The 24,530-nt window shown below is 39.6% G+C and overlaps 2 long non-coding RNA genes across 4 annotated transcripts in view; one reads left to right on the top strand and one right to left on the bottom strand.

The window, feature by feature from the left end:
- LOC121914050 overlaps nucleotides 1-24,530 on the bottom strand; it is a 58,721-nt gene that overhangs the window by 16,434 nt on the left and 17,757 nt on the right. For all 3 annotated transcript variants that reach the window (XR_006100449.1, XR_006100448.1, XR_006100447.1), the window contains exons 2-4: nucleotides 5,069-5,143; nucleotides 4,755-4,823; nucleotides 2,342-2,489 (exon numbers count right to left, since the gene is read on the bottom strand). This is a non-coding gene — a long non-coding RNA (uncharacterized LOC121914050). The remainder of the gene's footprint in view (nucleotides 1-2,341; nucleotides 2,490-4,754; nucleotides 4,824-5,068; nucleotides 5,144-24,530) is intronic.
- LOC121914052 lies at nucleotides 5,342-7,114 on the top strand. The gene is made up of 2 exons (XR_006100451.1): nucleotides 5,342-5,892; nucleotides 6,253-7,114. It is a non-coding gene; the product is annotated as an uncharacterized LOC121914052 (long non-coding RNA).

A 24,530-nucleotide genomic window follows, 5' to 3' on the forward strand; every position in this document is an offset into this window, starting at 1 on the left:
CGTTCTGTTCAGTGTGAGTGTGTAATACCATAAAATGTATGGAGGACCAAAACTGCCAAAAACTGAAATGCTGCCCCCTATTTGTTTGGATCAGGTGGCCAATTATTACACATTGAATCTTTAAATTGATTTATTTCTGTATTTATTTCTGTATTATTTTCCCTTTGCATTTGCACCCTATTTATTTCCCCAAACTTATTTATTTCTGTATTTTCTTTTTATATTTCTTTATGCATTTCTTCATTATGCAAATGAGGGGGCTGTCATTCGTGGGGTCAACTTTTCATCTATTGGTTGATCACATCAGGGTGCATAGATCAACTATGCATGTCATTAGCTTGCTCTTTCCTAACTGTATGTTCAGTGGGTGTCTGGTGTTGAGTAATGTTTGAGTCAAGCATAGAGACTGTATTATGTGTAGCTTGGAAAAAATAATGATATTTTATGAATTTTTTGTTTGTTTTTTGAACATTTATTTATTTATTTTTGATTTTGGCAGTTTCGGTCCTCCATAAAACTGATCTTTATATAACAGCTATTGAAATAGAAAATCACTTAACATGAGAAACAAATACATTTATAGGAATAAAAAAGTAAAGATAAAAATATAATAATATGATACAGATACATTTATGATCAAATTAAACCAAAAGAAAAGGCCACAAGAAAATGTCACATCCATAAACCATCTCCATTAAAGCACGAATTGTAACTTACATAGAAAATATGTTGGTCCTGACAGCAAAAATATGATCACCCTTAAGGCACTAGTGTACTTCATTAGGACTGCTGCCCTCCAATGTTGGATTTTGGGGAGCTGCGTCTGACAATTTCTGTAACTTTCTGAAACCAAAAATCCGACATTCACACCCACTTCACGCAGTGATTGGCCAGGTGTTCGGAGGTGATAAAATAAGCAGGGTTTTATATGTTTTCTCTCAAGCCTTCAAGGGGATAAAAGCTCTCAGGCTAACCAGCTAGCTTGTTAGCTTAGTCACTAATAGTTTGCACCGTTTATTCAAAACATATTTATAAGATCTATAAGATTTATAAGATGCTAGAAACAAGCTAGCTACAAGCTTTCTCAATTTTGGACTCTCTGGCTCTCTGTTTCTTCAAAGGTTGGCATCAACATGGCTTGTTGTTGGTAAATGGTGCAAATTGGTGTGTCAAAGATGAACTCAGAGCCATCAATTGGCACAGATTTACTTCAGCCCCACGAGGGAATCCACTGATTGCTGCAATTGGATTGGCATGAATTGATTTCACCATAACAATTTGCCATTTGAAATACTGGTGTGACCAGGCCTTCAAGGACTTAGAACCGGACCTACATGTTAAGTCCTCAGCTCATAAGGGGTTAAAAGGTCAGAAATAGCCCCAGACATGCTTTAAATATAATCAGTAAAACTGGTATAAAGATATTAAAATTGATGTTACATGGGGATTGTTTTTGCACCAACTGAAGTCTAGAGACGTCTTCTTGGCTCAGACAGGAATTCAGTAAGTTACAGCAGTCAAGATGAGATGATTTACGTCTGGGACTCTGGTGAAATTGGGTCAAAAGATTCAAAGGATACAGGGGTGTGTTTTCTTGTACATTTCTTATCAGTAAAAAGATTTAAAGAATTCCTGACAATTAACCTTCAAAGGAATGACTTACTGGTGTGACACAAAATAACTTCTGCTACTGACAAAGAAAAGCGCCATTCACACCACATGATGCATTTAATATCTGTTCTGCAGTTTTCAATCATATCACACAATCCTCAACAGATGGAGTTCAATTGTCATGGATTTTTTTCCTCAGCACTTTAAGGACTTCTCATCTATGTTGGATTTAAAGTTGAGACTGAAAGATCACTGTTTCCAACCTTGGAAACAGTTGACACAACAATCTCACCATAAGGTTCATTTAGTTGCTGTGTGAAGTGTGAACTGTGTGAACTAATTTCTTTAACAAGCAAACAATAACAAATTTGAAGAATTTTTTAAAGTTTTATTTGTGAAACCATCACAATTTTGAGTCTCCATGTTTAGGAGATGAATTATCTCAAAAACCCTGAGTAAATCAAGGAAGTGTAAATCTGGTCCAAGGCCAAAACATTTTTAAACATCCTTATCCTACAAGGAGCAACTTGATCAAGTATATTTGTCGTCAGAAAACCCCAATATCAATCAACATAACACATTTTTGTGGTAATCCATGAGTGAAAAGAAGATCCGATATATGTGGGGCCAAGACAAGTTATGAGATTCACTCAAAATTTCAGAAGCCAATGATGTATCTCTTTCAATAACCTAACAATAATAATATGCTGTCAAGGTTAAACCTTCCTACCTCAGCTGTACTCATCTGTCAGGCAGTGATTGTGCAAGGCAGCCTTACATCAGACATCCTGATAAGAGTTGATGGACATGACTGCTCTTCACGCCTCAGGTGCTTTCAATATGGTAGGATTAGTCAGGCAGGACCAGACACGCTGAACCTTATGAAAAAGAACACGATGATTACTTTTTTGGCCATTATACACACAGGCTAGGATTAGTAAAAATATACATTAGAGCTATTAAATTGCATTTTTTCAGAGGTTAGAAAAAAAGGGTCATCTAACACTGCAAGAGCACACCAGCAGCGTTCAACATATAACTCTCAGGTGCTTTGCCTCAAAGGCTAATGAATATAATTATAGATACCGTGCATCAAGTTCAACACTGTTACTTGTAGAATGTATAAATTAGAGTACAAAAGAACGTCACGCGCAGTTGGGTGTGTCTGTTTTTTCTCAAACATTTCTAACAATGAGAGATACAATCAATGTCAAGGTATCTACTTTTGTTGTCAAGTTTGTGACTCCAGCCAAAACTTGACATGTAAGATTTTAAATAAGATGAAAACTGAAATTTAAAACAAATGATGGCCCTGAAAGGCTAGTAGATAACTGATGAGTGGCCCCTCTTTGGAGAGATTTGTTTTATACTTGATTATTGTCTTTACTAGCAAAATCACCATTCATAAACCCAAATTCATCATGTTTTAACATTTATAGGAAGAATAGTGAAAACTCTAATCATAAAGAGACAATAATTGATCATTTGCTAAGTCCAGCTACTTACCTACCAGTTACAGTTAGTTGCTAGTCTGTTAAACTGTTGCTAGCAGATTTTACCTGCTGTAAGTAGCAAGAGGCCACTGGCTCACCAAGCTCCACCTCACCAACCCGCTCTGACCCGGGTTAACTTGTGGATAGTCTGAACCGGTTTGTCTCCTTCTTCCACCACCGGGCTCTGGTAAAATTCAGCTGAAGGCAGCAAAGAGGACGGGAGAATACGGACACAGCAATCTTCAGCTCCTCAGCAAGTATTCTGTTCTGTTGTTGTTTTAGCAACGGATGCAAATATATCTTCTGAAAAGTGGATTACAAATAAGCATTTACAGATTATACTGCTGTTTTAGCAACGGATGGACCACTGAAAGTGGGTAGCCAAAGCGCTATATAGCTAACTAGCCTAACTAGGCACTCTGCAACCTTGCGCTAACTAAATAGCTAGCAAACCATTTGTTGCTAGTTGTTTTTGAGCTCGCAAAATGTTGGACTGTTCACCCACTGGTGTTATGGGCTCTCTAGCCTTTCCAACTGGATCTAGTAGTCACTGAGGAGCTATCTATCAGTGTTTTTATTTGTGTATGTGTGTTTTGTGTGTGTATGTTGTGTTAAGTAATCAAGCTTCATGAACAAATAAAGTTGCTGTCTCGACACAAGGCTCGTCTAAAAGAATACTTAACGCGGTCAGAGCTTTTAAAGGCTGATTTTAAAACTATTTTTTCATTACTACTGGACACAGGGAAACATATCAATATATCTGGCCTATTCCCCACCCACCAGAGGGGCATGGAGAGGTGGCTGTTTGGCCTCCACTCCTAGCTAGGGGGCTACTGTAAGACCATCGGGGTCCCCTATGTCAACAATTTTGACCTTTTCTGGGCAAGGCCTTCCCTTCTCAAGCGAGATGGTCTCTACCCAAACAGGATGGGGGCCCAGTTGCTGTCAGGCAACATGAACACCTGCCTCAGACATTGATGTTTTTATACAGTATGAAATAATTCCTCTGGACTACTGCCTCCTACTGTTTATTCTGTTGGTACTATCATCTCCTGCCATAATAATACAATGGATAGCAGTAAACCACATCTGGGATCTAATAGGAACAACTTAATATCAGTCTCAAAGTAATAGCCCAGAGACATTGGCACTTTTTAATGTACATTCACTTTCTAATAAGACATTTCTTATTAATGACCTTATTATGGAGCACAAACTGGACTTTATGTTTTTAACCGAAACTTGGCTCAGCACAGACGGACCAGCTGCTCTTATTGAGGCCTTTCCCCGAACTATAGTTCCTCCCACTCTTGTAGACAAGGGAAAAAGGGCAGTGGGACCGCAACTAAACTCTCAGCTGTTCTTGCCGGCAGGGACATATCTTTGGAGGACTTTTGTTCATTTGGCCATCATGCCGTTATACTTAGGTGTCAGCCTCCTGTGCTGGAAGTAACTTTATACAGGTCCCCCAAACAAAGACCCCTCTTCCTAGCCGATTTTGCAGAATTCCTATCTATTAGGATTTATAGGTGATTTTAACCTACATGTGGATAATAAGTCGGAATCCAAAGCCATGGAATTTATAAATATTCTGAATTATATGGATTATACTCAGTACACCTTAGATCTGGTGATAACACATGGACTTACTGTTGATGTACCCTCCATTGTTGATATCTCAAGGTCTGATCATTATTGTGTATTCTTTTTGGTTATAGCCTGCACAACACAGAAAAATACAGAATGCCTTGTTAAAAAGTAGTGTCTTACCCCTGAGGTTCCTGCAAATTTCATGGCCTGTTTAAAAAGTATACCAGCAGTTATTCTACCCTCCTCATGTGATGATCTTGTAAATCACATAATTACCAAACTAAGGACATCTATTGACACTGTTGCCCCTGTCAAATATAAAAAAGGACAACCCCAAACAGACTACTTGTCTAACATGGTTTTAAGTTATGTACCTCTGGTGATCGCCTCTTGGTTGTTCCTAGGGTCCACAGCAGCCACTATGGCCCCAGCATGTTGAATGGCAGGAACTGAGGGTGGCAAAGAGTGTGGATATCTTTAAAAGAAAACTTACAACACACTTATTTAGCCTGGATTTTATCTAGTGTGTGTTTATTTCGACTTGCGCTTTTATTATTAGTTTTGTCATACTATATTTTATTTATTCATTTTCATGTTTTTCTTATTTAAACTCATGTTCTTTTGAACTTAGGCTACTCTTACTTCCTCTTTTTATGTTCAGCACTTGAAAGTTGCATTTGATGTATGACTTGTGCTATATAAATAAAGTTTGACTGGTTGATTGAAGATAATTAACATTAGCTTCACGAGTTATTTGAAGTAATAACTGTTGCTAGCAGATTTTATCTACTGTGCCTCTCAATCTGGGGACTAGGGTTCAAAAATCTGCCAAAAGCCAGTTTCTCATGCTTTCAAAATCTCCAATATCTATGAATCAGAAGTTATCTTAACTTTTAAAACTGCCATACTGGCTGAAAATCAACATATTTTTCAACTATTATTTAGTAGTTCTTAGTAATTTGATAGTATCCTAGTGTTGAAACTCAGTAGTATTTAAACTCAGATTCAAAACCTGGTTGGAGCCATTTAATTTTGACACATTTTAAGCAAGGGGCATTTGTAACATTTCAAATTGCACCAATCAGAAATGAGACAGAACCATGAAACTCTTCACGTGCTCTGTGGTGATGCCTCTCTGCCTGCCAACGGACAAACTGATGTCTTGTCAAAGTTTTACTGCCAAGACTTTTTTTTTGAGGTATGAAAGTAATTCTTTTCAACCACAGTATTTTCCTCATACTGTCTAAACCTTTAATGTCTATGAATTTAAATCTGTCTAGTTTTGATGACCATTCCTGCTGACTAACATTTGATATCTTTAGCTAGCTTCGTTGTTTTGTAGCTAGCAGATTAGCTTGTGTCATGGGTGGTACGGTTAGTTGACAACATCAAATGGTTTCTGGCTTGATTGTTTTTCTCTAAAAACGTCAGAAAAGTGTTTTGTGTTCAATTTAAATACTTATACAAATTAACTATAGCCTACTATACTATGTATAGGCCTACTGTGTTATCAATATACTTAGTGGCCTAACTGATACACTTGTCCAAAACTCTGCAGCTGGAGAGGGACAGAGCCGTTGGATCAAAGTGCAAGAGGAAGAAGAATTTCACTAAATCCAAACCCAAACCAAAGAAGAAGAATGTAAGTAACAGAAGAGAAGATGATGAGGAAAGTGAAAAGGAGGTATTCTGCATTGTCTGCCTGGAGAGCAGCTCCAGATCAAGTGAGGTTTGGATTTCCTGTGTATCATGCCACTCTTGGGCCTATGAAGAATGCACAGATGGAAGCAAATACTGTTTGTGCCATAACTGTGGAAGCAACTGTGACGTGCTTCACTTCAGAAAATGATGAGAATAAGCATTTGTTTTAACTCCCATGTAATTGTGTTCCCATTTTGTCAGTTGTCAGTTTTCCAGTTGTCGGGGTTTTTTTTTTTTTTTTTTCTTTTTATAACTGTTGGTTACAGTTTTTTCTGTTCTCTTTTCTTGAGAAAAATTTAGCAGGTTGGGAGCATTTGGCACTTCTATAAATGATCAAGTTGAGATGTTTTTGGTAAAATGGTTTGTGACTCACTTCATTTTGTTGTCAGTTATGCTGACTTTTTAATGTTGATGAGGGGGAAACTTTTTTGTGTGATGCTGTTTCTGTTGCTTATTCATTGGACATGTTTAAATTGTTTTAACTATATCTTTATATCTATATTCATGGGGGTTTATTGTGGTCCTTGGTATTTATATGGAGGTTTTACATGTGTTGTTACAATTGTCTCTGCATGCGGAGCCAGATGTAACATTTGACATCTAGTATTTCAGTCAATGTTTTGACACTAACATTGCTTGTAAAAACATTTGATGACTGTTAACAAGTAGAACACAGACACAAGTTACCTACAGTACATAAAAATTGTATCCAAATAGTTCAAGAGGTTTTTGATTAATGACATAATAACCAAAAGCTGTTACAGTTGCCCCCGGTTACCCTTACATAGCATTGCAATTCAACCTTAACTTGATGCAAACAGTCAATATTGCCAAGGAGAGATTTTCATTGATGAACTTGATGCTTACTTCTTGTGAAAATACATGTAGTATGTTAACCTTAAAGTATCACTATGAGGCAAAAACCATGGAATAATAGCATAACAAAGTGTCACAGCAAAAAAAAAAAGGGGTGATAGTGAAATGAACAGATAAATGATTCAGTCTGCTATGTTACAGTATCGTGCCAAGGTAGTAAGTCATCTTCCATATTTCATGTTTATTCTTGAGAGGGCGTTGCACTTTTCAAAGCAAAGATAACTCAATTCCTTATAAAGTTGGTTCGGGGCAGAAACATGCCTGTGTACGCTTCCTTTACTTTGACATAATAGAAATATCAATCAACAGGTGAAGGCCAGCAGGTTTTTAGAGGGAGGAGGAGCCTGCGAGGGTTTCTCCCAGGGAACGTGTTTCAACTAGGAGATTTTATAGGCTTGTCACATATGACCTGATTGCTAAACAAAATAACAGTTTCCACGCCCAAGGGCTCCCATTGTACCAGGTGTGAGTGTGCTATATCTGGTAGGTAGTGTGTGTTGTGTATCTGTCTGATGTCTGAATAACATAAAGGGGTTCTGAGCACAGAAAGAGAGCAGGACCCCCCCTCCACAGCCCTCCATTCCAGTTTCTTACCGTAAATGTGTGGTTAACCAGAAAAAGCTGTTGGTGGGGGCAGAGCAAATCTTGAGGGAAGTACACTTTGACAAATCCCGTTTTTGGTAAAGTTGAGGGCATTGTGGATTTGTTTAGACCGAGCTCATGACTCCCCGCGGACTTGATGATTATTATGATTGAGTTTGTTCATTTGTGCCGGGTAATGCACACATGTTGCCTCTGTGTTACCTCTGGCTACGCACAAGCTCAGATATCCCAGCCAAAAGTCAACCTCTCTGTGTGTTTCAGACTGAAGAAAGCATAAAGAGAGGGGATAGAGAGAGAGAGAGAGAGAGAGAGAGAGAGAGAGAGAGGAACAGAAAGAGTGGGAGGAGGAATAGAAGGCCAAGAACGAGGCTGTGAATGAAAGAAACAGATAGCAAGAGGAGAGGAGTGAGAGGAGAGAAGAAAAAAAAAAAAAAGAATGACAGAAACAGCACGAGAGTGAGAGAGCAGAGAGGGAGGGAGAGGAGGAGGAGGGAGTGACTGAGCATTGCTTTTCAAGAGCAGCGAGAACAAAGGCTCCTTTGTGTGCAGTGCTGAGAGAGTGAAGTGGAGCCAGGGCTTAGGGAGTGTTTAACAGTGTACACCGACTGCATTCCTGCAATGTGATTACAAGACGCTTTTAATTTATACTCAGGAAATGGACTTAACTCTTACCTCTCCTTGCATTCCCTCACTCTCTACCTGTCTCTGTTTTCCTTCTTGTTGTGCTGCTTTTAGTGTTTTGATGAGTTGTACAGTATGCATGCTTTGTATTTGTTTTCCAGAGTTTGCACAGTTCATTTTGCGTGTGTTGTTCATTTTGTTAGAAAGCTCCCCTCATTACAAACTCATTCACCGCAGCCAAACATAGTTGAAACTCACATAACTGTATGTCAAATTCAAGTGGAGATTCCAAAGTTTCCAAAGATTTCTAAATATCAGAGCTGCAGCCATAAACACTTCAAGTCTTGGCATTGGATATTTCACACTGTGTAAACAAGCCGATACAGTATATTTAAGATATTTATAAGATATGATCTTATATTTATAAGATGATTTTAACAACCATAAAACTTCATAAGCAGAAAAAGAGGGAAAACTTTATGTTAAACCATCATTCATTCAGTTTTTTTTGGCCATTTGGGGACAACAGAACCAGCTGTAAACACAACGTTAACATGCTATTGTTCTAGCAAACAGATTTACACAGCTTAAAGACATGCAACATAAACATCCATTTGGAGTTGTGTTTCTGGCCACCTGACAAATGTAAGTCAAATTTTCACATTCCTTTTAGCTCTGTTTTGGTCTTCACCAACTCTTGGGGGGAAATATCTGAATTTTAAGCTGCTCAATGCTCCGCTATGTTCACCAGATAGTCACGAACTTTGTCTGTCTACTGTTTGGTGCTGTGCAGGTAGCTTACAGTGATTTTTTTAAATATGTAAAACCAAAACAAAGAGCCATAACGTTCCATAAAGCTGAGAGGAACTGCAGAGTTGGATGATACTTATTTGTGGGTCTCTACAAGCAACTACTATTCCCATTTCATTTTCAACTTTGAGGGACAAAGTAAAGAAATTAAACTGAAGCTACAGCTGATAGAAAGAAACTGTCATCATTGTCAAATCGCCTGAAAAACAACAACTTCTGCTCCTGCCCCAGATACACCACAGCATTGTTTACCAGCCAGAGTGCCATTACATATTGAGGACAGCCTCGATTATCTAATTTAGCAAATAGCATTTGGGCCTCACAGTCTCCTGACTTGGCTTGCCAAGTCAGAAAGGCTTGCTGGAAAGGTGGAGCGAAAGAGGAGGGGGGGGGGGAAGCAGGGAAGGAGAGAGGGAAGGAGGCAGGGGTCAGGGCATGTGGACGTCAACCTCTGGCCTCGCTGCTGAAACAGCCTGGTCTGTGTCTGGAAGTGATCGTCACAGCTGCTTGTTATCAGGAGGAAACATCTGATCTCAGATCATCAGCTTCCCTTCTCCTCCTCCTCCTCCTCTTCTTTCTCTCCTTCTCCGTCTCCTCGGGATGAAGACAAAAGTGCAGTCTCAGTGCGTCCTTCTTACATGAGATTGGCCACTAACTGCTTCTTTTACAACACACTTCCTCTTCTTTTTTTTTTTTTTTTTTTGTTATTCCACTCCTCACCCTCACCCCCTCCACCCACCACCCACTGTTTTCATACATTCAAATGTAAGATAAAACTCCTCGCATTTCTCTCAGCTCTAAATCCTCCTTCTCGCTGTGTGATTTACTTTTCTCTTCCCCTTTTCTCTCTCGACATCTCTGCTCAGACTTCGTTCCAGTAATGAGGCTTGGCATTGTCCACCTCGCTCTCAATCTTCTATCAAACGCAGTGAAAAAAAAAATAATAATTCACTACGGGTAAAGAAAACCAAGGGTGGGCTGAGAAATAGAATGCATGAAATGAGAAAAGAAAAGTTTTTTGAAAACTCTTTTAAAAGCAGGACAGGCCAGCTCCCACCCACCAGATTAGCTTCTCCTCAGAAAGACGGTATAAAGATTTAATTAGCCAACCGTTTCTGCATGGCCCACTATTCACTCCTTTTTCTTTTATCTGTATTTCAATATGCCCACTCTGCATTTTCCAGACCACCTCAAAACCTTAACTCCATCAGGGTTTTTTGTGTGTGTGTGTGTGTTCTTTTCTTTTCCCTAATCAGAAATGCAGGTCTGTGGTGAAAGGAAGGGCTAAATGGTGAGATGAGCGAGGAGGGAAAGCATTTTGAATCAAGGAGGCTGAGGGGTGTTACAGTATATTGTCCATCAAAAACAATGCTAGGTTTTATATTCAGCCTGGATTAAACGCCCAAATAACAAGTCTTGAGTCCATGAGGAACCACATGAGGAGCTTATGTGTGTGTAGTGGTGCGACTAAGTCAATTTATGTGTGTTTGTGGATGCGAATGTACAGCTTGTGTACTTCAACTGTCTTTACAAGGACAAGAAGATGTTTAAAATGAATCTGATTCTCTCCATTTTTGACATATTGTCCACATTAAACTACCATATTTGGCCAGTGAGAGCAGATATTTTCTGTAGGAAACGCTGTTCAAAGTGGATACAATAATCTTACATTATGGTGTCAAGCTTCCAAGAAACGCTGAAGTATGATTGCTGGTGATCGGCTGTAAAGCTTCTTGATCAAGTAGTGAATGTACACATCCAATTGAGTTTTAAGGGTATCGTTCGACATTTTGGGAAGTGCTCTTATTCCCTTTCTTACCAAGAGTTAGATGAGGAGGTCACTATAGAGTATAGAGTCAAAGCCAGGACGCAGTCAGCTTAGCATGCAGACCAGAACCAGGAGAAACAGGTAGTTCGTTTTAAAGGGAGTCACAGTCTAAGCTAGTTATTACAAGACTTCGAGTGATGTCTTGTTTTCCAAGAAATAGTTACAGCATATAACTCCATGTAAAAGCATTCATCTGTAAGAGTACAGACTAAGCACATTAGATTCAATGTGTTAATGAGCTTTAGAGGTGTTGGAAATCGCATTTGTGAACCTTGGACAGAGGCTAGGGCTATAGTTTCCCCCTGTTTCAAGTCTTTATGCTAAGCTAAGCTAATTGCATCCTGGCTCCCGCTCCATACTTGACACACAAACATCACAGTGTTATCAATTTTCTCATCCATCTCTCTGCAAGAAGGCTAATAAACCTAATAATCACAAGTAGACAGCTCTAAGTACGTGTGAATGCACCCAAGATGCATTGAGGACACATTGGCCCTGTTCACACTTGTTATTAACATGCGACTTGGGTGATCCGATCACAAGTGGACAGCGTTAAGTACGTCAGTTCACGCCTGGTGCCAGGTGTGAACAGGGCATAAGTGTATTTCTCGAAATGTCACACTATTCTTCAAAGGTTTGGTTAAGTTTAGGCAGCAAATACTAATAGGTTAGGGGAAGATTGTGGTTAAAAGAAGCCATTGTTGACTGTTGGCAGGAAATAGACTGTGTACTGCAATCTCAGCTGTCAAAGTCAGTCATTTTGTACACTCAACCATCCACCCCGACTTCCCTCCTAAGAGATTTTGCAGGGTTATAACAACACTTCATTATGCATGGCCATGAGATGTAAACACGGGTTGTTTTAAGTGACCGATGCTGTCCATTTTATGCTGAGAACAGTCTCTGGATAACATCAGACATACAAAATGGCGTTTTTAATTTGTTTGTATTAATGTGGACTTGGTCTTAGTTTTGTTGCCAACAGGATAGCTCACACCCTTCCAACAAAATCTGAATCGCCTTTGAGGTTAGCGGGGATGGAGGAAAAAAAAAAAGAGTGGAGGAGTGCAAAAACAGTGAAGAGCAAAAAAAAAAGAGCTGGACAAGTTTGAAGGAGGCAGCTCTGTGTGCCCGAGGGTCTGTTTTGTCAGTTGAAGAGGGACAGAGAGACAGAGTGAGGGAGAGAGAAGAGAGAAGCAGTGGGGGACTAAAGGCGGGAGGAGGCAGGAGGTGAAGGAGGGGGAGGCATGGTGAAAGTTAGTCTCTATGAAATCCCTCTTTTTTTTTCACTTTACATCAAAGCTGAGCCTGGCAAAACAATTCAAAGAGGCAATCTGCATTTCCATAGGCTCCTCCTGACCCTGCCACCACCCCCCACCACCACCACCACCACTACCACATCGTTCTTTTCCACCCCTCCTTCCTTATCCTCCCAAACCACCAACCATGCACCCATCCCACCCACACCTTTCTCCTCCACTAACACAGCAGGACCATTGTCATCTGCTCCCATTAGACCTTAACTGTAACCCCTACCAGACCGCATGCCCTCCACCTCTTTCCCCCCATCTTCACCTCCTCTGACACCCTTCACATGTCTGAGCGTCCAGTTGACCAACAACTAGGGCCGTTACAGTGTTGTTGTGATGCAAACAATAACAAACAAAACAACAAAAAATAATTTATAGAATCAATAGTTCATGATAAAATGTATGTGTGGAATGACGGTGATGTAATTGTTCATTAATACCTGTGGAAAAGTCTTTTTTTTCCAGTTACAGAACAGCATCCCTGCAGCTGGAGAGGACATTATGTATCCAGGTCATACTATGCTGTAGCGCTATGAGTCTATTTATTGGTGTATGAATGTGAGAAATACTTTTGTCCTCTTGTTCTGTTTTAAAAGCTCAGACTAATCTGTAACTTTCTGTAAATTACAGATAGTTGGTGACACACTTCATGCATTTGACCCCATTGGATCACAAACTCATTACAGACCTTACTAAAAACACAGAGGAAGACTAATATCTACCTTTTCATTTTTAAAGTAGTTCTTGGTAAACTTCCTGTCTATCTCTAAGAAGGAGGAATCATTCTTCACTTGAACTGATCACAGCACTTATCATGAGGGATAACAAGTATAAGGATATTACTTTATTTTAGGGGTCCATGAGCTAGAAAGATTGGAAACCACTGATTCTAGATGGATAATAATAGTCTGTTCTGAACTTGGCAACACTGTATTATTGTAGTATGCGCCGCGGGTTTTGGATTAATTACAATATAAACCTCATTTGAATACACTGCTTTCACTTCAGGCATTCAAACACCACATTCAAAACATGTTACACCGAGAACGTAACTGTTTTAAACTGTCTCTCTCTTTCATGCTTCTCAGGTATTGTGTTATGTATGAATGTATGCTGCCATTTTGGCCAGATCTCACCTATAAAAGAGATAATGCATCTAAAGAAACTCATAACTTAAATAAAGGTTAAATTAAAGTAATAGAAAATAGATCAAAGATAATAAAGTTATATTGTTGACAGTGCTACATGGTGTAAAAAAGTCAACGACTGTTTAGGGTTGTAAATCATGATTATATTGCGGTAATGTGGTTTGATGTCAAACATAACAGGTGCAACCCGACAAACCTGATCGTCATTTCTCAGCAGCAGCAGCAGCAGTTTGTATCCAGTACAAAAACAGATGAATATAATAACAATATACATGTTATTTAAAAAGTCTAAAAATATGACAGATTTCAGCTTCAAGATGCTTTGGGGTTTGTTTTTGAAGGAAATAATATCAGGCTGTTAAATTATATGTTTGCTTGTTTACTAGCAAATATATATATGCTACATTTGTTTGTTTTGAATACTGCTGGATTGTATTGGTTTTTGTTTGTTGTGTTTTTCTCGATACAGTGGTTTATGTGGGTGTGGGGGCGACATTTTGTTCCACTGCTGGCTGTGCAATGCCAACATTTTCTACTGGTTAAGTTGCATGCTCAGTGGTTTCAGATCTGTTCCATTTTTCTGTGTCAGAACACATTTGCCACAAACACACCTATAGAAACCCACAGATTCACCTACACAGACATCTATGGTGGCCCAAAGGGGACAATAAGTGAATCTGACAACGTAGTAAAAGAGTCCCTCTATATATTTTTAAATTTTATAAACTTTCAGAACTGTTGGCTAAAGCCCCGGATATTTTTTTTGAGATTGTAATGTATACATACGAGCTTTATTATTCACTATTTGAGACATTAATCACTGTTTCTTTGTATAGACATAATGTAGTGGGTGATACAAGCAAACTGTTTCTATCTTTGTCTATCTATGTTCCAGTGCAGTGGGCCTCCCACACATCATCAATTTTAAGCTCTGGTCTGTCATTCTCTGTGGGTGAAGACGTGTCAGCATATCTGAAAAAGTCAAACCTTAAATGGAGAATATCTCTGAAAGGGTGATGGTCATGGCTAAAACGTAGATTTCCATACACACGACCGGAGCGCCGGACCTTCAAAGAACTTCCTGTGCAAGGCTGAAAGAAGGCCGTGATGTACTGGGTACTGCGCACTGTGGTCGGCTAGTGTTATGTGGTCGGAAAAAAGAGAGAGGAGGTGGCAGATGACACAACAGAAAGTGTGAATGGTAAAAGTGAGATATGGGCAAGACAAATGCAGAGAGAGATGAGATGGAGACACTTCAGTCTGAACCACAATATCACAGTTTACTTTAAGATAAACTTCAAAAGGTCAAAAAGTAAGTTTCATATCAACATGCTAAATAATACCTTACTGGATTCCTGCTGCTGATATCAGACATGTCAAGAATGAATTGTTGTAACCGGTATACAATTTTGTGACTTCAGCTACATCTTGCACTCAGGAGGCACTCAAAGCATTTCAGTACAACACCTGTGAGAAATGTTGTAGTGTCTGAATGCTTTTTCTGTTTTATCTCTTAAAAATATCAGCATTTTCAAAATGTACCTATCAGAACAGCAGTAGATACTCTGAACAGAACGAAGTGCTACATTATAACATGCCGCATAGGTTATTAAATGTGAAAATCTTACAATTTTACAATACAATGTGAATCTTAATTCATTGATATTTTTGGTATTTTTAGAGCGGTGAGAAGAAACCAAAACATCGAAGTTGTGAGCCAGAAAACTCCCAAAATGACTTTCAAATTACCCACATTTAGTCATTGCTAATATAAAAATATTAATGATGCCATAACTCAGATGGAAGGGGCCACACACTGACAACAACACTGCAGCAAACTAGCACGGGAGGCTTAGTTGATGTGGACATGTTGCTAGGGAAAAATAGAAACCAACAAGTCCAGTTTAAATGTTTGTTCAGACAGCGGTTGAAGTTTTTATGCTCCTATGAGGCACAATGATTGTACACTGGAATATTAATAATAGTGAAATAAATTTGCCCTCCAACTTGATGCTGGCAAGATATGCAGCTACTATAATTGGCATAATGCTACTGTACAGGGTATTTTACATGGTATGTTAGCACACAGGTATTTAATTAGTCGATGTTGCCAATGCATTACATCAACAAAAATGTTTTGGCTTTGCTATGGGCTACTGCGTTGTTGTTGTTGTTTTCCAGAGTTTAAAGCATATCAAACATTGTGGACAATCTATAAAAATAAAAAAGCGGAATATGTACAGGCTATGAAAACATATCTCCTTCTAAGACAATTATCTATCCATCAATAAAGTAGCTAACTAATTATCATTAGTAATGGAAAGAGAATTTGACCAGCTGAAGTGTCTTTATTTTGTTTTCAGCTCCATTTCTTCATTTAAATCATCTTAAATCTCCTGTGTGCCCATCTTTCAAAATCTGAGAAACACAACACCCCCTGACAACCACCTCTCCCTCTGTTTACACAATAGCAGGATTTGGTAGATACGGGTGCACTCGTCCAGATTTCACGCTCCCTCGGTCACAGCGGAGAAGTGTTGACCCCAGCGGTGCAGCGCTAGGACTCAAGACACTGGGCTCGATTCAACAGGGCCCTAAAATATGAAACACCCAACTGTGTAAAAGACCTCTCTGTCCCCTTCGTCTTTCTTTTCCCTCAGTTCCCTTTCTGTCCTCTCTCTCTCTGTCTTTACAATGTATTCAGTGATCAGCCGTCACTCATGCTAACGACATACTGGAACGTGTTTGTTGGCATCATTTCGACTTTGCTCTGGGGCGAACTCCAGGCAGAACGCTCTATTCAAATGAATCTAGGTGCAGTTTTAATTGCCGCAGATTATATCAGTCAGTTGTTGTAAGTTAGTAGTAAAATGTTGTCAACTGAAAGTTTTTTCTTGTATGTAATAACAAATTAGTAATATCTACTCTGTATGTTTCCACCAGAGCAGTTCACCACAGCAATGGGCATAAAGGAGGGTAAAAACATGCACAGAAATCTAGTGTCTTTTTCTTTACTTCAATAAGATCAGTATGGCGATTCAGCAGTTTGAGTCTTTGTTTATTTACCACAACACTGATCACAGCGTTAATGATAAAAGAGATCAAGTGCTGCGGCAATTTTACCAACGGAGCAAAATGGGGTTTGCTAACGCTCGGCCAAAACCAAAAGTCTTTGTAACATAAGACTCAAAGCTTTTGTTTACTTCCTCGTAACTATAGCCCAAAACACAAACTGTCCCCTTCCAAAGAGACAAAAGAGACACATGAATTTTATTTAGGAAAAAGCTGAGCAAAATGAAAATTAATGACGGATCAGTTCTAGCTGTCCTTATGTAACCCTGCTATGGAAAAGAGGATATTTTGACAAAAAAGGAGACTAAACAACACGGATACCTGGAAGTTACCTCAGGTGCTAAACAAACTACTACTAAGAATAGATAACCATCTTAATAAATACTACGAGGCATTCTGGGCGCGGCACGCTTCACCTTGGCGTTGATTCTATTGGCTGAGGTGTGCCGATCCTCTGTATCGTACGAGTCTAGACAAGGGCAGGAAGTCAAAGGTGGGTGGATTCATTGTTCAGATCAAGATAAGGCTGCTCTTGACGTCTAAATCCCTCCTCCCTCGTTGCACCACACTTACCACATATTTATTGTTTTTCTCACTTAATAACAGCGTAATAAAATCCTTCGTGTTTACTTTAATGCTTGTAACCATGGGTGTTATGTTGTAAGAGCAATTTAGTTATGGTAGAGAGAGGGCCAGCAGAGATTATACTTGCTCTAATTAAACTGTTGAACTGAAAAAACATGCTTCCAAAATTTTAAGTTGTTATGTATACTTGCTTGGAGCTATATTAGATAAATAAAGTATGAAGCTGCAGTAATGATGTTAAAGTGGTTGCTAGTCATGAACCTACAGTAGGCTATATTACACTGCAGCCCCCCCTCTCCTTTTAGCATCTTTCAAGTCTTTGTTTTGGTTTTATGTCCTGCAACTTTCTTTTTTACATTTTGGTTCACTCTCACTGCTGTTATTTGTGTTGTTTCCAGCATCAGACAGCAGTAAACTCTCTGATAAACCCACTGTATGCTACCTGCTCAGCACCAAACAACAGATAATCAAAGTTAGCCAGTTAGCTAGCTGGTGAACATTGAGGGGCATTTAGCAGATAAAGATATTTCTCTCAGGAGCTGTTGGAGACCAAAAACAAGGCTAAAAGAAAACTTACATTCATCAGGTGACGAGAACCATGACTTAAAGTGAATGCTAATGTTGTTCTGTGTCTGCTAGATGTGTAATATATTCAAATACATTCGGGGGTGGATTTTGTAATGTGGGGGCCCCCAGGCAAACTCTGTCTTGCTTTACTTTCATCCTTTCTCTACTGGGAATATTGGTATTGACAGTGATAGAAGAAGTACTCAAAACTTTTTTCTGAAGTGAAACTATCAATACCACAGTAAAAGTCCTGCATTCAAATATTTACTTCAAAGTGAAGCGTGAAAGAGATATTATTAGCACAATGTATTTAAATGTACTTAACTTGTGTTCAAGGTGGAACTTTTAATTCTTATATAATGCTGGATAGTTTAATCAATAATAATGCATCACATTTTAATATATTTATTTATTGTTATATTTTGTGAGTAAAATCTGAATCTCCAACATAACCAGTAACATTTATCTGTCAAGTAAATGTAGTGGTACAACTAGACAGTTGCATATAACATGCATTGGGGGGCTTTTGTAAGTTATTTTGGGAAACATATCTAAACATCATAATAAATCTATATGCCAGTCAGTCGGCTTCCTTCCTTGATAGTAAAGTCCACATCTGAATATATTCACATCTAAATGTACATGCTAGTACATTTGTCTAGCTTGTCAATGTCGTGTTTAGCTTGTTGTGCTGACCACAAATGGCCAAAAAAAAAGACTAAGTTTAGCAGCAGTTTCAAGTTCAGTTTTATCAAAAGCCAGTGATCAGATATTCAGTCCCAGAACATTAAGAGAAGGTACTGAAACCACTACTACTCCCACTCTTGGTTTTCACTTTAGCTTTGCCCTTTTTCTATATCTCAGTTTCACTCAGACCTTTAGACCAAAAATACCACATCACGTTTATTGTGTCCAGTAAGAACTAACACAGTAGTATAACCTGCAGTATCAGTATCCCCTCTGATGCTACTAACAGGCACTCAAAAGGACTCAGCTGCCTGCCAACAGTATGACAAATGTATGAGTTCTTATAACTGTTTTTGTAGCTCATCTAAAAGGTTTCATAAACTCAACCCCACCCAGAAGTTTCTCATTCCGGGGAGCCAAAAAAAATCATCAAACTGGAGTGACGTGAGTTTCACTCAACAGCAACATTGTGTAACCCCTTATTCATAACTAACTACTTCAGAGTTTTTGGCCTGATGGCTTGTACAGCAGTGTGTTGATTGCATCCATAAGTAGAGCAATGCTGCTCAGTCGTGTTCTCATCTCCATGCACCGCAATGTCTTCGGCACACCTGGGAGTAATTTCTGAGCAATGTGGGCTCTGATGAATCCGGAACACAGATTTAGATTTAATAATCCAAATTGGAGGGATTACACGAGTGGAAAGACAAGTGCGCCTCCTCGCCTGGCTTCACCCCGTCTTCATTTTACCCCCACCACCACCGCCAGCACCTTCATCAACATCGCTCCGCAACCCCTTTCCTCCCCACACTCTCCGCTGACCCTGTGACCCCTCCCCCACATCACTCACGGGTCATCAGTAAGAAGAAAGGGGGATTTAACGGCTAACTTGGCCCGGGAAGGCCTGTGGAGGTGGGGGCCGAGCATGTCTTTGAGAATTCCAATCTTCAGCTGACTCCCCCCCCCTCCTTCCCTCCCCACTGCGCTTTTCTGTTCCCACTGAACAGGAGAGAAAAAAAACATCTCCCCTCATTTTGGGGTTGATTATTGGGCCTGGAGAGCATGTCTTTCAGGAGTCCGCTGATGAGGAACAGGGATGCCAACTCTCCCAACACACAATCTTGAAGACAGATGGAGAATGATCAGTGCAGAAAGAAATAACTGAGCAGTGGCTGGACATTTTTGGGAAATTCTTGCAGAAGAGATTATTGATACCATTGCATCATATACTGTAAATATGATGCTGGAGACAGCGGCTGGTTAGCTTAGCTTAGCATAAAGACTGGAAACCAGCCTTTTAAGCAAAAATACCAAATATTCAGTGGTTGCCATTTCTCAAATGTGAGAATTTGAAGCTTTTCTGTGTCATGATAGTAAACTGAATATCTTTTGATTTATGATAATTGATCTTACAAAACAAGACATTTGCAGATGTCGCCTTGAGCTTTAAGAAATTGTAGCTGGCATTGTTTTTTCTATTTTCTGACAACAACATTCATTCAACATTTTTGGAAATATGCTTATTCCCTTTACAGCACAGAGTTAGATGAGAAGTTCAATACCACTCTCATATTTGTCCATTAGATATGACGTTACTACCAGTAGCTAGTTAGCTTAGCTCAGCATAAAGACTGGAAAGAGGGAGAAACAGCTAGCTGGACTCTGTCCAAAGTTACAAAAATCCACCTAACAACACCTCTAAAGCTCGCTAACACATTATATCTTGTTTGTTCAATTTGTGTAAAAAAGAAAGTGTAAAAATTATTATTTATGTTTCCTTTTTACAGGGTTTATATGTCAGTCTATTTGTTGTCCGGGACCAGTTGCTAGGAAACAAGTGGAGACTCTTTTGCACAGATTAAACAAAAAAGACATATGTGATAATAAGTGAACTTTAGAGGTGCTGGTAGGTGGATTTTGTTACCTTTGGGCAGAGCAAGGCTAGCTGTTTCCCCCTGTTTCCAGTCTTAATGCTAAGCTAAGCTAACTGGCTGTTGTCTCCAGCTACATTTTTACTGCAGCAGTATCGATCTTCTCAGCAAACTCATGGCAAGAAAGCAAATAAGCGTATTTCCCAAAATATAGAACTTTTCCTTTAACTGCCTAGTTCGGCTGCTTTCTGCAAATCAACAAGTGACTTGACAACCCTGGCTGGGTAAAATAAGGATTTGCGGATTTAAATATTGTTTTGTTGTCTAAGAAAAGGGACTAAAGGATTAAAGGATCAAGCAGGAAATCACAAATGCAATCCCACCTTTTCTAAAAAGAGGCTCATATCACCCATTGAGAGGGAAAGTCATCAGAGGTATTTGTTCCTTCCAGGACTCCTCAACTCCCTGCTTCACTTCTGAAGCAGCGCTGGCGAGGCCGAGGCGGGGGGTTTAGCCTCGAGGCGGGGAAGAATTGAGAGAGGGACTTGTAGAATTATTCTAGCCTGATCAATAACGCTATTAAACACTAATGCATTCAGTGGAGGCAGACTCAATTTGATTGTGAAGCTTTATTTGAACATAGCAGGAAGCAGCAGCAGCAGAATCACATCAAAGAGAGGCTTTGTGAGGAGAAGACCAGATTAGGGCCTCTGACGCAAGGATGGACCCAGCCAAGAGGAGGCCATGAATACACACACACACACACACGCACGCACGCACGCACGCACACACACACACACACACACACACACAAGGAAAAGTGCTTCAACACACAATCCTCCTCTGCAAAGGCATTCAATCTAATTCCACATTTTCCATTCGCTTTCACTGGATATCTGCACACACAGCTACAGTATGCAGAGGCATGTGTGCACAAAAACACATACTCAACAAGATTCAAGTTTGCTTTTATACTGACTATCTAAAAGATGGGTAATGGTGTTATACATCATTCTGTTAACATCTTCATGCTTTTTAGCCGAGCTAACGCTGTGGCTTTGTGGATGGCAATACTGGTCGGTCAGTCGGTTCACCACTTTGGTCCAAACTGAAATATATATCTTAACAAGAATTGCCATGAAAATGGATTCAGATGTTCATGTCCCCCTAAGAATGAATTATAATAACTTTGGTGATCCTCCAACTTTTTATCTAGCGCCATCATCAGGTAAAAACTTTTATTTGTGTATTACTTTGGTTTATGAAAAAATACCTGCAAAACTAATGGCGTTCCCATCAGCCTCAGCTGGAGTTAGTGTTTAGAGCTAATTAGCAATTAGCATTAGCCAAATTACGATGGTGAACACGGTAAATATTATACCTGCTAAACATCAGCATAGTAGCATTGTCATTGTGAGCATGTTAGCATGCTGATGCTGGCGAAGCACCACTGGGCCAAAGCACAGCATCACAGTACCGCTAGCATGTTGCTAGCAAATTGTTAATTTCCCGTGTCCTTTCACACAACCCCTTCTCTGTTTTCTAATGTCCATTTCTGATGACCTATTATTCCCTACAGAGTCAGTTCAGGTCATGTCGCCCATGTGTGCAACTGTTATGAAGAGCATCTTGGAATTCTGGGCAAGAAACAAACAGTTTATTCACCAAATATATCATGTGTTTTGGAAAGTGTTTTGGTGGATTTTGACACACAAGCTCATGAGCATGAGCATCTGTAAGTAAAAAAATAAAAACACACACACACAGACACCACATACTTAAAAGTGTTTCCCAAACTGTTGCTCTTGTGATCCATTAAAACGGAGGAATGTCTACTCAAAACCCTTTGAAAAAGGTTGCATAATGTCTATGACATGTGACTAGTTTAACTAAAGAGCGATGTTCCTTTTGCTTACTGTTTCATGATAGTTAGTAATAGTAATAGTTTTCAGAGGCCTGAGGTGGTAAAAAAGAATATGCAATATTTAATTCAAATATTTAATTTGTATTAGAAAAAAAAATATTTTCTTCTTCTTCCTAATCATCCGCAGGTGTCACTGACTTCAAGGATAAGGCTGATAATACTGCATATTTTTCTTATTGTCAACAAATCCCATAAAAAGACCAAAACCAATAATGTCTCTCCATGCTACTTCCCTCCCTATCTGTGGCTCATTGTTGTGAGCAGTAAGAAAAATATAGACTATCACCAGCCTTATCCCTTACGAAGTTCTAGTACACATGGTCGCATAATTCCCTTTATTCCTAGAATCATGACAATACAGCGAATTTAGTGAGAAATACTGTAACAAAAATACATTTAGACACGCAAACTTCTCTGAATTGGGAAATTCCCCCTTTTTTTGATTGTATTATTTTTAATCAAGGACATTGTTAGTGTGCAGTCTATGAAACCGCATCTATCTTCACTTTGTTAGTAACGTCTGAGAGACTGCCAACGGTTATATCTATGTATAACCAGGCAGATGTTGTCATTTGATTTGCATCTGTCACAGCAATGAAACTGTGTAGGAGCAAAGGAGAAAAAAGATAACTAAAAAAAGATTAAGTTGAATTGAGAGTTCTAAAACACACCTGGCTGTACTAAAAATACAACCTCAGTCATTCAGACGAAACTAATGTTAATTTCCTACAGCAGAGAGGAGTCAGATATGTATATTCTGCAAAATCAAAACAAAACAGAAACTATCCACACTCCCATACCCTCCTCCCTCTTACTCACCCTACACCCCCACCTCCTCCTTTTACGATGCCCTGCTTCCTAATAAACTTTTGTGGTGTTTGGAATCCATTAGGAGCAATATCCCACTTCTCAAAACATCCTGGCTCATTCTGGGGGAGTGGAGCAAGGAGACGGGGAGCCGCGGGAGCCGCGGGAGGGGAGGGCCTCAAATTTCCATTTCTATTGAAGGCAGACTGAGGGGATTTGAGTCAGGAGAGCAGGGCTGCAGGGCCGCTGAGCGTACAGTTTGATAGTAAAGAGAAAGAATGTCATAGGAGGGGATCTCGGGGGGGGGGTAAAGATACACTGCAAGAAATGCTCTTTGGAAAGGAGATACTTTGTGCCAAGAAATAAACTAAAATGCCTCTAAATTGAACTGTCCTATAACTGTAAAGAAACAATGAGATCAATCAGATGATATAATTCTGATGTATGAGATCTCTTAACGTATGCATTTGAACTCAATGATAGGTTAGAAGGCAAACACTTAGATCATTGCAACACCAAACTGTGAGAAGCCTGTTGGAGTTGAAAGAAAAACAAAGATCAAACTAACAGGAGCCACATGGAACAATGAAACGTTCCTCAAATAAAACAAATGAACCATGGAGGTGTTGAACCAGTCATTCAGTTAGTGGTCATAAATATGTTTAACAGCAGTTAGTCGGGGAGCTTTTGTTTTTTAAAGTGTATGGGGTTTCTCGGAAAGAGGACAATGACAAGTGTCTGATTTCTTTTCTTACTGGACGATTTGGTTAATCAAAAGAAAAACAAGATATGAGCACAATTCAATGCCAAGGTCACTGCGCTGAACACTGACGACTCATGCTTGAAGGAACTTTTACTTTCCATCCGTCTCTTTATTAACTAACTCATCTCCTTTGCTTCTCCCGTTAAAAATTATGGTATACGATATTGTCGCAGGCCGCTCTTACTCATATGTATTCCCACCATATCAGTTCTAGTGGGTGTTATACAGCTCCAAACAAACCTTTAATCCAATTCAGATAGCAGGCACTCAAGTGTCGCAACAATTGTTCCCACAGTGTGAAAGTAAGCCACAATCTGAAAAAAACACAAGAGCTGTAAGACAAATGAGTGGCAGAGTGCCAGCAGTGGGAGGTACAGGAGAGAGGGGCTTGAGATTACAGACAAAGCAGGAGTAAACAGCGCCTTCAGATAAAAAACACAGCCGGGTACTTTTAACAATAGCTCTTTCCTGGCAGGGAACGACAACAAAGCACCTTCCTGTATGCGCGCCCCCTTGCATGCGCCCTCACTTCCTGTGGACGCTCAGACATGTGCCTTACCGCAGACGCATCAGCGCTGACCGACCCCACATGCCATCAACCTCTGACCTCTGCGCCGCTCCCTAGCACACACCGAAAACACACGCAGTTTCCCATAAGACATC

This window comes from Thunnus maccoyii, chromosome 16 (assembly GCF_910596095.1).
Source record: "Thunnus maccoyii chromosome 16, fThuMac1.1, whole genome shotgun sequence".
Classification (NCBI taxonomy): Eukaryota; Metazoa; Chordata; class Actinopteri; order Scombriformes; family Scombridae; genus Thunnus; species Thunnus maccoyii.